General features: G+C 40.3%; 1 protein-coding gene across 1 annotated transcript in view; it reads left to right on the forward strand.

Moving 5' to 3' along the window:
• The window catches only part of CFAP54 (cilia and flagella associated protein 54), a 377,376-nt gene that overhangs the window by 338,991 nt on the left and 22,907 nt on the right, over positions 1-15,478 (forward strand). The gene's annotated exons all lie outside the window — the stretch shown is intronic.

Here is a 15,478-nt window from a genome sequence, read left to right on the forward strand (position 1 = left end):
ATTTTGGTTAAAATATTCTGTGTTCAAAAAACATTTAACTAATACAAAAAACTATTTAACTAATACAAAAAACAGGATAATTTTTTAAAGTCACCTCAAATCTACCATTCACAGAATAACCCCTATTAACATTTAGAGTATATCTAGAATTTTCCTTATGTACAGATAAACTTTAGAAGTTTTATATCAATAGTATCATGCTTTACATGCATTGTGTCACTTGCTTTTTTCATCAAATAATTTTCTGGATAAATTTTTATGTGAAAAGTCTACTTTGTCATATTTAATGCCTGTATAATGGTTTCTTTTATGTATTTGTTGTGTCAGGTACCATTTACATAGCTAGACCTTTATTGATGGGTCCTGCAGTTGATTGATCCTGTATATACATATTTCATTCTTCTGTATTACCTCTTCAGAGTTAATTCTTAGGGATTGGATTTGGAGTAGAAAAGTATATGTACATTTTTATTATAAAATATATATAATACAAATTTGAAGTTTTAACCATTCTAAGTGTACAGTTCAGTGGCCTTAAGTATATTCACAATGTCGTGCAACTGTCACCACTATCTGTCACTGTCCAGAACTTTTTCATCCTTCCAAATAGAAACTTTATATCCATGAAACAATAACTCCTCAATTCCTCCTCCCCGACCACCCCAGCTCCTGGTAACCTCTATTCTACTTTCTGTCTCTATGAATTTGTCTATTCTAGATACCTCATATTAGAATCATGCAATATTTGTCCTTTAGTGTCTGGCTTATTTCACTTAGCATAATGTTTTCAAAGTTATCCATGTCGTAACCTCTATTCTACTTTGTGTCTCTATGAATTTATCTATGCTAGATACCTCATATTAGAATCATACAATATTTGTCCTTTAGTGTCTGGCTTATGTCACTTAGCATAATGTTTTCAAAGTTATCTGTGTCGTAACATGTCCTACTATTTTATTCCTTCTTAAGATTGACTAATATTCCATTGTATGTATATACCACTTTTCTTCATGGATTTACCTGTTAATGAACATTTGGGTTGTTTCCACTTATGGCTACTGTAAGTAATATTGCTATGAACATTAGTGTACAAATCTGAAGCCTTGATTTCAAATCTTTAGTGCATATACCTAGGAGTGTAATTGCTGAATCATATGGTAATTCTATGTTTAACCTTTCGAAGCACTTCCAAATAGTTTTCCTAAGCAGCTGCACAATTTTATACTACCACCAACAATGCATAGAGGTTCTAATTTCTCCGCATTCTTTCCAACGCTTTTTATTTTCTGGTTTGTGTGTGTGTGTGTGTGTGTGTGTGTGTGTGTGTGTGTAATAGTAGTCATCCTAGTGGGTGTGAAGTGGTATCTTATTGTGATTTTGATTTGCATTTCCTTAATGACTAATGATGTTGAGCATCTTTTCATGGTCTTATTGACCATTTGTGTGTCTTCTTTAGATAAATATCTCTTCAATTATTCACCCCTTTTAAAATTGGTATATACATTTTGATGTATTACAGCAAATTAATCCTCCAGAAATGTTGCACCAACATTTCTCTCCTATCAATAGTAGATGAGAGGACCATTTACCCACATATTCATCTCTACTAGTTTTCTGGGTTTGTTTTTGGATTTTTGTTTTTCTTGAGACAGAGTCTTGCTCTGTCACCCAGGCTGGAGTGCAGTGGTGCAATCTTGGCTCACTGCAGCCTCCACCTGCCTGGTTCAAGTGATTCTCCTGTCTCAGCCCCCTGAGTAGCTGGGACTGTAGGCAAGCACGCCACACCTGGCTAATTTTTGTATATATATATTTATCTTTTTTAGTAGCGATAGAGTTTCACCATGTTGACTAGGCTGGTCTTGAACTTCTGACCTCAAGTGATCCGTCGGCCTTGGTTTCCCAAAGTGCTGGGATTACAGGTGTAAGCTGCCGTGCCCAGCCCATCTACACTAGTTTTCCTCCTCCTCTTCAAATGGTTGAAAGTGTGACAAATGAAAAATAGTATGTCATTATTGTATTTTTTTGTTAATAGTTCTTGTGTTGGTTGGCATTCGTGTTTCTCCTTTAGCAAAATGGTATTTATTCATTTAGTCAGTTGACAGATGTTTAGAATGAACATCTCTGTGTCAGAAACTCCTTTATGTGCACTGAAGAGCTAGCTATGAACCAGCAACAAAGATTCCACTCTCCTAGAGCTACTATTTTCGTGGCAGGAAATAGACAGTAAACAAATCAATAAACGAGATAATTTTAGATTTTGTTAAGTGCTGTGCAGGAAGAAAACAGAGTGATATGTTAGAGTAGGGGTCAGCAAACTATAGCCTATGAGCTGTATCTGGTGACTCCCTGTTTTATAAATAAAGTTTTATTGGACACAGACTTGTTCATTCATTTACTTATGATTTATAGTTGCTTTCACACTACAAAAGCAGAGTTGGGTAATTCTGGCAGAGACTGCATGGCCTGCAAAGCCTAACTTATTTATTATCTCACCCTTTACAGAAAAGGTTTGCTGGTCCCTGTGACAGAGAGTGACAGGGAATGGGGTCACAGTTTATATAGGGTGGTCAGGAAAGACTGAAGACTTCTCTGAGGAGGTGACATTTGAAGTAAGACCTGAAATATTATACTGTATTTTTTCCCATTAGCTCATTAGCTTCCTGGGGGCAGAGGTGATGCTATCTTCATCTTTGAATTCTTACAGTGCCTTGTACACCACATCTCTTGGTCATTGGTTCTTGAATTGAATTGAATTTCCTTTCATTTTGAACATCTGAAATTTAATCTTTGCTTCACTTATTCATTTGGCCATTTATGTCCTTTCCCACTTTTTAAACAGGGAACTTAATTGTTTATTATGGAAATGTATAGACTTACTGTGGTAGACCACTGATAATAAAATCAAGCTTAAGTCTAATTTTGGATAAATTGCAGTTAAAAATAGGTCTCATCTTGAATTGTAACTCCCACAATTCCCATGTTTCATGAGAGGAACCCAGTGGGAGGTAATTGAATCACGGGGGTGGTTCTTTCCCGTGCTGTTCTCCTGATGGTGAATAAGTCTGATGAGATCTGATGGTTTTAAAAATGGGAGTTTCCCTGCACGAGCTCTCTCTCTTTGCCTGCTGTCATCCATGTAAGACATGACTTGCTCCTCCTTGCCTTCCACTATGATTGAGAGGCCTCCCAGCCACATGGAGCTATAAGTTCTTTAAAGCTTTTTCTTTTGTAAAACAAATAAATATAGGTTATAAAAAATAATTTGTTATAATAAAATATATGATTTATAATGTCAATGGACCTTGGTTTCTGACAGGTCTAGGTTGGAATCTCCGCCTTGAGTCTTGTTAATTCTGTGAACTTGGGTACGTTATTTAACTTCTCTAAGCCTCAGTTTTCTCATATGTAAAAAAGTACAAATTCCAACCTCTTATAGTTGTTGTGAAGATTAAAGTAGATAATATATTTTCAAAATTTGTCATAAGGCCTAGTAAAAATAATTGTTTAGGAAATATTAGTTGTATAATAATAATCATCATCATTATTATCATCATCCCCACCATGGTTTTACCCTCCATGTGTGAATTCTTCATCCCCTAGTCAACTAGTTTTAAGAACAATTTTAGAATCCAAGTTTGTTTTGAAATATTTATAGAAAAGGAGAGGACAAATGTGAAAGGTACTATTTTCTTTGCCTGTAATTTGGATTATTGTTGAATCCTGTAAGAATTAGATCTGTGTGCAGGATCCCAACATGAGATCCCAGCGGTTGAAGAACTGCCCATCCAAGATGGAAGATGGCTTCCAGCTAACTTCCACTGAAAACAAGACTCACTAACAGTGCTGGGATGGTAAATGGTTAGGCAAATGAAATTACATGCCTTCGTGAAGCTGTTTTTGTCACTAGCAGGAGCTCTTGCTGTGCAATTTGGTTCCTTACTGAACATACCTATTACAAATTACCTTTGCCTATGTTAACTCTTCCTAATTAAAATAAATATTGACATGCACAGCTTATGACAAAAAGAAACTGAGAATAGCAAAAAGATGAAGGAAGGGAACAAGTGCCCCATGCTTTCCTTCTTAGTGATTAATCACGGAATGTCAATAACCATTACATATGATTTCTGGTGAGGCAGCAATAAAAAGCATTTTTAATTGCCTGTGTAGGTTCCAATTGTTGCAGTTTCTAAGTTGTCAGGTAGGATTCAAACATGACACTAAAAATATTCTTGTTCTCATGGTGACTGACCATGGAATGGGCTAAGTTCTTTAACAGAATCTCCTATATGTCGGTAATTATTGACCACCAGCTGCATATAGAACACTGGTATAGATACTTTTGTGGCTGCAAAGGAGGTGTAGATTAAAGTTCCTGTAGTTAGCAAAATGAAATAGTTTCATATTGGTTCCCATGATACAGATAAATTTGCCTAATCAGTTACACACGCGTAGGTGTGTATGTGTGTGTGTGATTTGAACGAACTAGATTCATACAGAATCGGTATGGAGAGGAGGTGCCTAGGAGCAGATCATGATTTGAAAGTGGAAAAGGTTATCCTAGGTCAAGATATCAGATATATTATATAAGGAGATTGCAAAGCAGTTTTTCTTGGCTGCTTGAGTTTGGTAGAATTTTCTTTTTTAGTTCAAGATTTTTCGCCAGGCCTAGCATAGTGCGTGACAAACAATAATGATAATAGTCATAAAAATGCAAATATTTCTACAGCTAGTAGTAATATTAATAGTTAATACTAAATACTTATTGAGCACATGGCATGTGCAGACATTATTTTAAATAATTTAATATTTTAAGCATTTAATATGACAAGAGCCCTATGACGTTGGTTATCATTATTATCCTTGTTTTAGAGATGAGGAAACTGATGCATAGGAAAATTTAGCAGAATGTACGAGGTCTCGCAGCTTGATAAAAGTAGAAGGCAGGAGTCAAATATGGGTCTGCTTAACTCTGTACTTCTAACTAGACTACACTCAGTAGGTGTTTTACTAGAATAGTAGGAGAAGACACTGAGGGAATTGAGGAATAAATAAGGGGTGAGAAAGTAGGGGTGAGAAAGTGAAGGTTGAAAGTGTAGATTAGTCTTTAAGAAGATTTGAGAGGGTAAGAAAACAGCTTGAGAGAGACACAGTCATGGGAGGGTGTTAGGATAGTAGCAGTCAAGGGAGGCTGTTAGTGTTACGGATCTTTGGGTTATCACTTTTCTGGCCTGAAACCTTTGGCCAGTGGTGCCTTTGCCTGAGTTTTGCTTGGGCTCACTGGGCTTGCTCTGTCCAATAGCAGGCTGCGCTTGGCTCATGCTACTGACCTGGATCCCATGCCTGCCAAGGGCAAGTGAGGTGTGGAACAGCAAGGAGTGTTTGAGCAAGCATGGGGTCTGGCCACTGTGCAGTCAGACATGCTGGCTGCTGCAGTGTGGCGGGCAGCTCTAGGTGCTGGATGGGCACCAGCTCTTTGCAAGGCTGCAGCTGGACCAGGCACACCAGAAGCAGCTTTGTTGGTTGGCAGTGGGGAAAAAAGTGGTGCCCAGAAGCCTGGAGATGCCAGGAACTACAGGACCTCAAAGAGGAAGTAACAGCCTTGGCTTGGGGATCTCCCAGGCCTGGGCTCCCAGAAGGGACGCAGCTCTTCTCTCCTTCTTTTCTCCTGCAACATGGCGAGCAAAGGGCATGTTTCAGCCTTGTTTGTGTTACAGCTTTTTTAGCCCTGCCACTTGGCAGTCCTGAGTTCTTGTCCTACAACAAGGAAGAATGAGGTAGGCAGACAAGTGGAGGGTGAGCAAGATGAAGAGGAGGTTTATTGAACAATAGAACAGCTCACAGGAGACCTGCAGCAGGTAGCTCCTTTCTGCAGCCAGGGTGTCCCAATGAGTGTTCAGCTCCTAGCAGAGAGGAGACCCTGGGGTGGGAAGCTCTTCTCTGCAGGCAGGTCATCATGTCATCTCTGCAACTCTCAGCAGAGGGGAGGCTCTGGATTGGGTTGCTCCTCTCTGTAGGCAGGTTGGCCTGATGTTTGCAGCTCTTATCAGAGAATAGGCCCTGGAGTGGGTTACTCCTCTTTGCAGTGGGTAGTCCCAACGTCTCTGCAGGTCTCTGAAGCTCTCAGCAGAGAAGAGGTCCTAGAGTGGGTAGCTTCTCTCTGCTGTTGGTCATCCTGATGTCTCCTGCTATCAGCAGAGAGGGTAGCTCCTCTCTGCACCTGGTTGTCCCATTGTCTACTCTGCCCTGGGTGAACCCTGGGCTTGTATGGGCCTCAGAGGGAAGGAAGCGCATGCCAGTTGGTCCATAGGTGGCCATGGGCGGGCCCAGAAAAGGCACCACAAGTCCCCACTCTGGTGAATGGTACTGGCAACCCAGCCCCCAGCCTTCAGGCCCTCCCTGGCCTGAAAGTGGGACCTTGCCAGGGACCTGCCCCCTTCTGCCCAGGAACCTGTCTGCCTCCTGCTGCCATTCATTACATCCAGGCTTGGCCCTGACTTTGCTCTGTGACTGGAGCAGTTGCCAACAGCAAGGAGAAGCCAGGCAGTGGGAGCAGGCACTTCCAAGACTTCCTGGGCCTCCAAGAGTGTAGGGATGCCTGAGTTTACAGCTGCAGTTTGGGCAGCTGCAGGTGTGCTAGGAGAGTGGAGGTTGGAGTGGGGATCCTGCCTGCTCCATGGAGTGGGAGGCCCAGGTCTACAGCCCTGGTTTGGGCAGCTGCAGCTATTCCTGGGAGTGTGGGGCTCCCACTGGCTCCATGGAATGTGCAGACCCAGCCATGCCTCCCTGCTGCAGCTGGTGTGATGGCAGTCGTAGGCAATCTGGAGTGGATGCTGCCATCATTAGGATAGGAGCAGTCATAAGGGAAAAGAATTAGGAGAGGTAGAAATTACCTGTATGGGGGAGAGAAGGACAAATGATGGAGCAGAGCCCTAACTGACATGGTAGGGAACAGAGACAGCCACAGCACAAGTAGGATAGTTGCTAGAAGCAGAGGAAAAACATCTCTTTCTTTAGGTCTCTGAGTGGCAGATCAAGGTGAAAAAAGATGTAAGTTTGTAACGAAAGGGCAGGAAAAGCTGGGGCATTCACCCAGCTTTTAAGTTTTTCAGTGAACTAGAGGCAAGTTCATCTACTGTTGGAGTCAGGCAACGGGCTGAGGGAATGGTCTTCAGAGAGATGAAGATCTTGAATTTCACAGTCATTGAGTGTAATGGGTGAGGAAGCTGATCCTGGGAAAATATAAGGATTGAGGGCCACATTGAAATGTAGAAGTCATAAATTGGTTGGGGCACTAGGCTTCCTGGCTTTTGGTCTTTCTTTAACTACACTTAGCTTCCTCAGTGTAGGAGTGGAGTTGCAAATGCCAGTAGAAGCATGTTATTTTATTGGGCAGGTGCAAGAGGAAAGCAGAGGCACATGGAGGTAAGATTACTAGCAGGACAGTTGACAGCGTGCGAGAGGCTGAGGTGGAACGGAGCAGCTAAGAATCTGTGCTGTGATAAATAAAAAATGCCTCTCCTTTACTCTGAAAAACATCACTACAGCGTAATATCTCCATTTTTTTCTCAAGCTCCTGTTGAACATAAATTAGTTTATGCAATATGTTTTCTTTTTGAATTTAACCTAAAAATCCTTAATAATGGTTAAATTCTACTGATTTACAGTACATTATCAAGTGCATTATTAATGTGCGTTCCATTTTATATGGTTGAATTTAGTATGTTTATGATCTCTTATTTCCGATTTTTAAAATTATGTTTTTTGCTTTGTTTTGTTTTTTACAGACAAGATCTCACTTTGTCATCCAGGCTAGAGTGCAGTGGTGTGATTATAGCTCCCTTTAATTTTAAACTCCTAGGCTCAAGCAATTCTCCTGCTTCAGCCTTCTGAGTAGCTAGGACTATAGGCACATGCCACCATGCCCAGCTATTTTATTTTATGGCAATGGGGTCCCCTCGTGTTGCCCAGGATGGTCTCCAACTCTTGGTCTCAAGTGATCCTCCCACCTTGTTCCCCCAAAGCACTGGGATTACAGGTATGAACCACTGTGCCAACCCAAAATTATAAATTTGATATGTTTATGATCAGATATTGATAACCACATGGTGGTTACTAAAATAATTACTATTCCAGTATGTTAACATACTTTATTTAGGCATTTGCACCTTTAATTTTATGTCTCATATGTTGACTCTATCATGTGACTATCTGTATCTTATCACCCCCCATAACCTCTATGACTCCTGCCTGTCAGCTGCAGTGATTGCTCTGCAGTGCTGGCATCTTATCTGGTACTGAGTTACCATGTAAAAATGAGTAATAACACATCCAGTCTATTTTAACCTAACTCAAACAGCTTTCTTTTCATCAGTTTCCTCTCCAGCCCATGGTTTATAACTTTGTACTTAATTGTTTTTATCAAAATAAATGTGTTATTATGATGTGCTTCCATATTCGTCTCCTGTACAAGTGCAGGTTGGGTCTTATACAATAAGACAGAGTCTTGCTATGTTTTATTCTCAGTGCTTTGCCCAGTGTTTAGTCCCCAACAAATGTTCAAAAAAATGTTTGTTAAATGAATGAATGACTCATGATACATCTTCTAGAGATAGCCCTGGGCTGCAGTTCTAGTCCTGCCATTAACAGTGATTTTGAGGCCATCGATTTCATTTATTTGTACAGTAAACATACATGAAGTGCCACCTTTGTACCAGCCATTGGGCTAGATACTGGGGTACAGAAGTAAAAGCCAGAGTTCCTGCTTTCAAGAGGGCCCACAGATTAGTGGGAAAGACAGACAATTACAGAAGCAATTACAGTACATGATTGGGAAAAGAGGCCTGAGAATTAAGCAGCACTCCATGGTTCTTCTAGCATTCTCTCACCATTTCTCTGCAGGTGATACACTTCTGGTATGTTTTTAGAAGGGTTCACTAGTTCCCTCTATGAAGTTAAGTTAGTAGGTGCTCTTATGGCCCATCATTACAAATTTTAATTGCTTTGGAAAATGATTGGAAAGTAATAGAATATCCTTAGAAAGATACACACATGATCAGGGCATTTATGAAAGCATTTTCCTCTGATTAGGAAGACCGTTGGAAGACGAAGCAGAAAATAAGCCTTAGCTTTGGCAGTAGGCTCAGTGGTGAGGGTATAATTTACGGTTTTGCTCAGGGGATGAAGAGAATGAGACAAATCCTAAAAGCCCTGGATGCAAAGACAAAGTAAGAGAGAAGTTAGGAGAAAAAAAAAAAAAGTCAACTCAGTTTACAAGCTGCAGCTGAGTACAAGGCACTAGGCCGGATTCACTGGAGGAATCAGAGGTGGTGTATTAGTCCATTTTCATACAGCTATAAAGAACTGCCCAAGACTGGGTAATTTATAAAGAAAAAAGGTTTAATTGACTCACAGTGCCACATCGCTGGGGAGGCCTCAAGAAACTTACAACCATGGCAGAAGGGGAAGCAGTCATATCTTACATGTGGCAGGAGAGAGAAAAAAAAGTGAGGGGGGAAGAGCCCCTTTTAAAACCATGACATCTCATGAGACCTCACTCACTACCATGAGAATGGCGTGAGGGAAACTGCCCCTAGGATCCGATCACCTCCCACCAGGTTCCTCCCTCAACGCCTAGAGATTATGATTCAAGATGAGATTTGGGTGGGGACACAAAGCCTAATGATATCAGATGGGAAAGACAGAGTCCTTGACCCAAAAAGGCTGACAGTCTAGAAAGAAGGGATGTGGCTTGTGCTTACATACAAAGACAATGGTTTTGTGTTTAAAATGGATGATTGTTTTGCACAAAGATGGGGAGAATGAAGTGGGCCAGGTGAAAAGACTTGCTCAAAGCCACACAGCTGGTAACTGTCATAGCCGAGTCGGGCAGACTCCAGAGCCTGTTGTTAACTGTTGTCAGTATACTTAAGATAGCTCTGTTGAGCCTTTTCAGTCTGAGGATTCTTGCTGATTCAAATGGAGGGGCTAGATTAATAGTATGTCCCTGAGAGAGAGTTAGAATCAGGATTTCTGAAGCAGTATGCGTAGTGATTAGTGGACAGACTCTGGAGAGCCGAGTTGCCTGGCTCCAAATCCCAGCTCAGCTCTATTTTCTAGTTGTATAATCTTAGGCAACTTGTTTAATCTCAATGCTTTGATTTCTCTGTTTGTAAAATAAGAATGAAAATAGTGCTTACTTTACAAGGTTGTTGTGTGGATTAAATGAGTTAATCCATGTAAAACTCTTAGAACAGTGCCTGCCACAATGTGAGCAAAATAGTTACTATTACTCTCATTGAAGAGCTATCTGATTTCACTTGGAATGAGACCTTTACATGTAGATTTAATTCCCTAAGGAGTGGCTGTAGCAGAAGAACACCACCAAGTGTAGGAGGAAGCCCCTGAGTATACTCATGAAAGAGGGCTAGAATAATGCAAGTGCAAGGAATGGCTGCATGCATCACTTTTAACCATGCATATTCCCATTCCTATCTGTCCCTGTTCCTTTTGTTATGTAACAAAACACCCCAAACTTAATGGCGTAAAACAACCACCATTTATTAGGTCAAGGATTCTGTGGGTTACTTATTGGGAAGGGCATAGTGGAGTAAGTTATTTCTGCTCCACGGTATCTGGGATATGAGATAGTTTGGCTGAGAAAACTAGAAAGTTGGGGATGGTTCAACTGCTGGGGGCTGGAATTACTGAAGGCTCATTTAGTCTGGTGCTTGATGCTGGTTGTCAGCCATCAGCTGTTGGTTGTTGGCTGGGGGCTGAGAACAGACTTGGGCTGTGGTCGGAACATAACTTGTGACCTCTCTCTGTGACTGGTTGGACCTCCTCACAACGTGGTAGCAGGGTTTCAAGAGTGAGCCTCACAAGAGAACGAGGTAGATGCTCTATCACCATCCATGCCCTAGCCTTAAAATCACATAATGACTCTTCCGCAGTAGTGCAGAATCCACTCTGATTCAAGGTTGGACATAGATTCTACTCCTTCACCAGAGGGCTTGTAGTCAACTTTTAAGAAGGGAATGTGGTTTGCAAACTATTGTTGCAGCCATTTGGGAAAAATGCAATCTACCATGATATGCGAAAAAACTAGGTCTTTTCCTCCTCTGAGCAGAGGGTCTTGTAGGAACCTGCTTAGGCAATTTTTGAGTGTGTTTAGACCACACGGTAGAGGATAAACTAGGTGGATTCTCAAAGCAACCTTTGAAATAATCTATGCAGTTTTTTCTGGGTGCTGGATGAGGTTTGCTTACATGTACCCCTATTGATGTGGAAAAGCTTCCACTTCATTTTTTCTAGCATGTAAAATCCTGGAGGATAGTGCTAGGCTATTTAATATCCATTGGCAAATTTCTTTACACTACTGTATGACCCTTGGTTTCTTTGAAACAAGATTTCCCAAATGGTAGTAATGACAGTACTCTCTAAACTGTCATTTACAAGCTTCCACATATTCTGTAGTAGGTAATTACTAAATATTTAAAAATTAATTATATTAATATACCTCCTTTGGTTAAGTTGAGAGCTACAGACTTTCTTTCTTTTCTTTGTTTCTTTTTTTTTTTGTACGAACCAAGACATGTCTGAATAAATTTTATGGGCATCTATAATTACATCTTTCTTCGGTGAGACATTGTCATTCTGTCCTCAAGTGAAGAGTATCCTTTGTATGTAAGTTCATCAGATATCCACTTAATATTCTTATATTCTTTTGAAGACAATGCCAGATGACATCAATTCCACACTACTTTTAAAACACAGCACTGACTTTGATTCCATCCACTTACAGTTCACTTCTAACTGTCAAATTTGGCTAAGGCAAAAAGAAAGCCCTTAAGAAAAGGCCAGGCTATTAATGTGCTCTTCAAAATGCTAAGAAAAGGCTAAGCTGTTTATAGCATGTCCAAAACTCTCATCTCTCAGAGATTGGCCAGCAATGGTGTCAGGGTGAAATATGCTGTCCTTCATCAAGGAACCTGGAGCCTTTGTGTTATCTGTGCTCAAAGTAGCAGTTCCACTTTTGTTAGATGTGCAATTTAGGGGTATAATACTTGGATACAATTTAAACTGAGATATCATGATGAACCTGATACTGTGTGTTTACTGTGAACGTGATGAGAAGTATATGCACGCCTTGATAAACCAAGTCTGGTCTCATTCTGGATACAACTGCACTGCAGCCTCAAAGCCACACTTTCCACACATTCATGACTAATGAAGTTTAGTCATTTTGTGTACCTTCACAGCAGGTGAGGGACAGGGGAGTCATTAGCAAATCTGTTCATTGGTTTCTGTTTTGCTGGAAATCAAGTTCAATGTTTAGTTTCCTTTCCTTCATTCAGTTTACCAAACAGTTTCACCTTGGCTGGAAAACTGGACCTTAAGCAATGGAATTATATTTTCATCTTAGGAGGATGTTTGATTTTTGCCTCATAGAGCTGAGTCAGTTGGCAAAGCTTTGGAAAGTCTCCTGACAGATGTTTTTAAATTTAAATAAATAAAAAAGAAGCAGGTATGAATTTACTCATTTCCCTTGTTGACTCTGGGCATGAGCCATTTGAGATTTTTACATCTATTCTACCTATATCTTAAGCTGCTAATGCCATTATGTCCTTTTCTCAACCACTTGTGGTAGCATAATACGTTAGGAAGAGCACTCAGCACACGTTCTAGTTCCAGTTTTGCCCTTGTGAACAAGTCAGTAGTCCTGAAAGACCTCAGGTCAACTAGATTCTGTTGAAGGTCTCTGAAGCAATGTATCTTGGTTGACAGAAACATAGTTTGATTCTTGGTTCTGCCACCTATTTGTTGTGTGACCTTGGACACGTTACTTCCCTATACGTCACTTCCTTATCTATAAATTGGTGAAAGCTATTTCTCCCATAGGATTATGTTAGAAGCAATATTTAACACATTTAGTATAGCGCCAGTACAATGCCAGTGGTAAGCATTTAATACATTGTGGTCATCTTTATTTTTCCAGCCTTAAAATAATGTGAAGTGAATCATTTGTTCATTTGATCTTTAACAACTCCCTTCATTAGTAACTCTTACTTAGCCTATCTAAATGTTTGTAAATTTCAAAGAGTAAATGACCATTTTGATATGTATCTGTTTTTTGGTAAGTATTTGTGGCAGATAACATATGTATCCTTGATATTATTTTTCAACCATCCTTTTAAAATTCAACTTTATTTTGAGATGATTGTAGAGAGTCACATGCAGTCACAAGAAATAATACAGTGACTGTGTATCCTTTACTCGGTTTCTTCCAATGGTAACATCTTGCAAAACTGTTGCATATCACACCCGAATATTGACAGTGATACAATCAGGATACAGAACATCTCCATCACAGCAAGGATCCCCTCTGTTGTCCTTTAGTAGTCCCGTCCCCTCCTTAACTCCTGGCAACCACCAATCTGTTCTCCATATTGGCAGTTTTGTCATTTCAAGAATGTTACATGAAAGGAATTTTACAGTATGTAACATTTTGAGATTGGCCTCTTTTCATTCAGCTAAATACTGTGGAAAGCCATTAAACTATTCTTTTGATGAATAAAAAGAAATTAAGAATATTATCACATTTTATTTTGGCAACAGAATTATCATGAGCCCGAAGTGCTTGATGCAGTACCTAGCACATAGTAAACAGTGAATGTTCAGTGGCACTCAGCGAAGGTGCTCCTCTTCTGCCTACTACCCTTCCTCCACTTCCTCTTCTCTCCTTCCTACTACTTTTTTCTTGCCCTTTACTTCTCTACATCATCTTATTAATATTAACGTTCAAAGACTAATTGTTCAAGTCAGAAATACTGAAAAGAGTTAAACAAAATAATTTATGTGCAATTTCTTTGTAAGTTGTAGACTCTACCAGAGTTGCTATAAGAAATTGCCAGTTGGTGTTGGCTGCCTTATAAGAAAAGTTTGCAGCTTCTGGTGGTGTATACTGATGTGAATAAAGAAGTCAGCATGAGCAGGATTTCTTTCCACTGGACACACAAGGTCTGTCCTCCGGTTTGCTACTGCAGTGGGAGCTGCTAACAAAGCCTGTCATGCTTTGATTCTAGGCAACAAAGTCCCAGGAACAAAACGCAAACTTTAGTTCATGTTCTTTATAAAGCCTTTGTTCTAAAACAGAACCTCCCATTCCTAGTTGCTAGAAGTTAGGCCCAGTGAGCTCCTTCATAAAAAAGCATCGAGAAATGCCAAGTATTGTAAGAACTCTGGCGTTTTCATTTCTGTATCCCAGGTCAGAAACCCACAGGCAGAGCCACAGAGCCCTTCAGGAGGGAACCCAGTTATGAGACCAGTAATACTATTGCTGCTGAGGATTCAAATCCCTGACCTTTAAATGGAACTAAACCTTTACTGTAATGGAATTTCCCCCTTTTCGGAAATACAGTGAGGATAGAACAAGCTTGCCAGGGCATAAGTTGTAGTCGGGATAGAGTAGGTTCTGCTGTGCTAACCAATAAGCACCAAATCTCAGTGGCAATAAAGGGTTGTTTCTTTCTCATGCAAAGTCTAGTGAAGGTTGGGTGACTCTCCTTCAACTTATAACTGTGCTGTCTGCACTGCACGACCTCTAAGGAAACCACTGCAGGAGAAAAGAGGGATAGAGGATTTTATAGGATATTTTTACATCGAGTGACCATACATCCCAGTTTGCCAGGTACAATCACAATTTACATGTGTCAAGTTGGAGTTGTGATTCATAAGTACGTAAGTTGCTTTTACTCTGTGAAAAATCCTAGTTTAGACAATAAATGAGGGTGAACATTTCTAAGAGGCTGCCTGGAGTAGCTGTCAGAATTTTTGCTTATACCCTATCAGTCTCAATCTAACACACAAGGATGTGATTAGAGCATTGAAGAGGTGCAAGTATATACTTTAGTGAACCTAATAATTTTTGGCACAATGGGCATTTGCAGGCATGCCATGAATTTTTAAATAGAAATAATTCAATAACTTCAACTACCAAAGCTCTTTGGAGTAAATGTGATATAAATATTATATTTTTATTGACTAAACCATTGCATTTCATACATGTCATGGTAGGCTGAACAATCGCTCTCCACAGTGGTCCACATCCTGACCCCTAGAACCTGTTACTTATATGCCAAAAGGGACTTTGCAGATGTGATCAAGTTAAGGATGGGGAGAGGGGCAGATGAGCCAGGTGATCCCGAAATATCATGACAAGTATTCTTATGAGAGGGAGCTGGAGGGAGTTTAGACACCAGAAGAGGAGACAGCCATGTGATGACGGAAGCAGAGACTGGAGTGATGAGCCATGAAAGTGAAGAAAGGGGTGCAAGTCAAGAAATACAGGCAGCCTCTAGCCTCTAGAATCCGAAAAAGGCAAAGAAATAGATTCTCCCCTTGGAGCCTCCAGAAGAAACCAGCCCTGCTGACTTTAGCCCAGTGACATGATTTCAGATTTCCAACCTACAGGGCTATA

The sequence above is a fragment of the Macaca fascicularis genome, chromosome 11 (genome assembly GCF_037993035.2).
Source record: "Macaca fascicularis isolate 582-1 chromosome 11, T2T-MFA8v1.1".
NCBI classification, from domain to species: domain Eukaryota; kingdom Metazoa; phylum Chordata; class Mammalia; order Primates; family Cercopithecidae; genus Macaca; species Macaca fascicularis.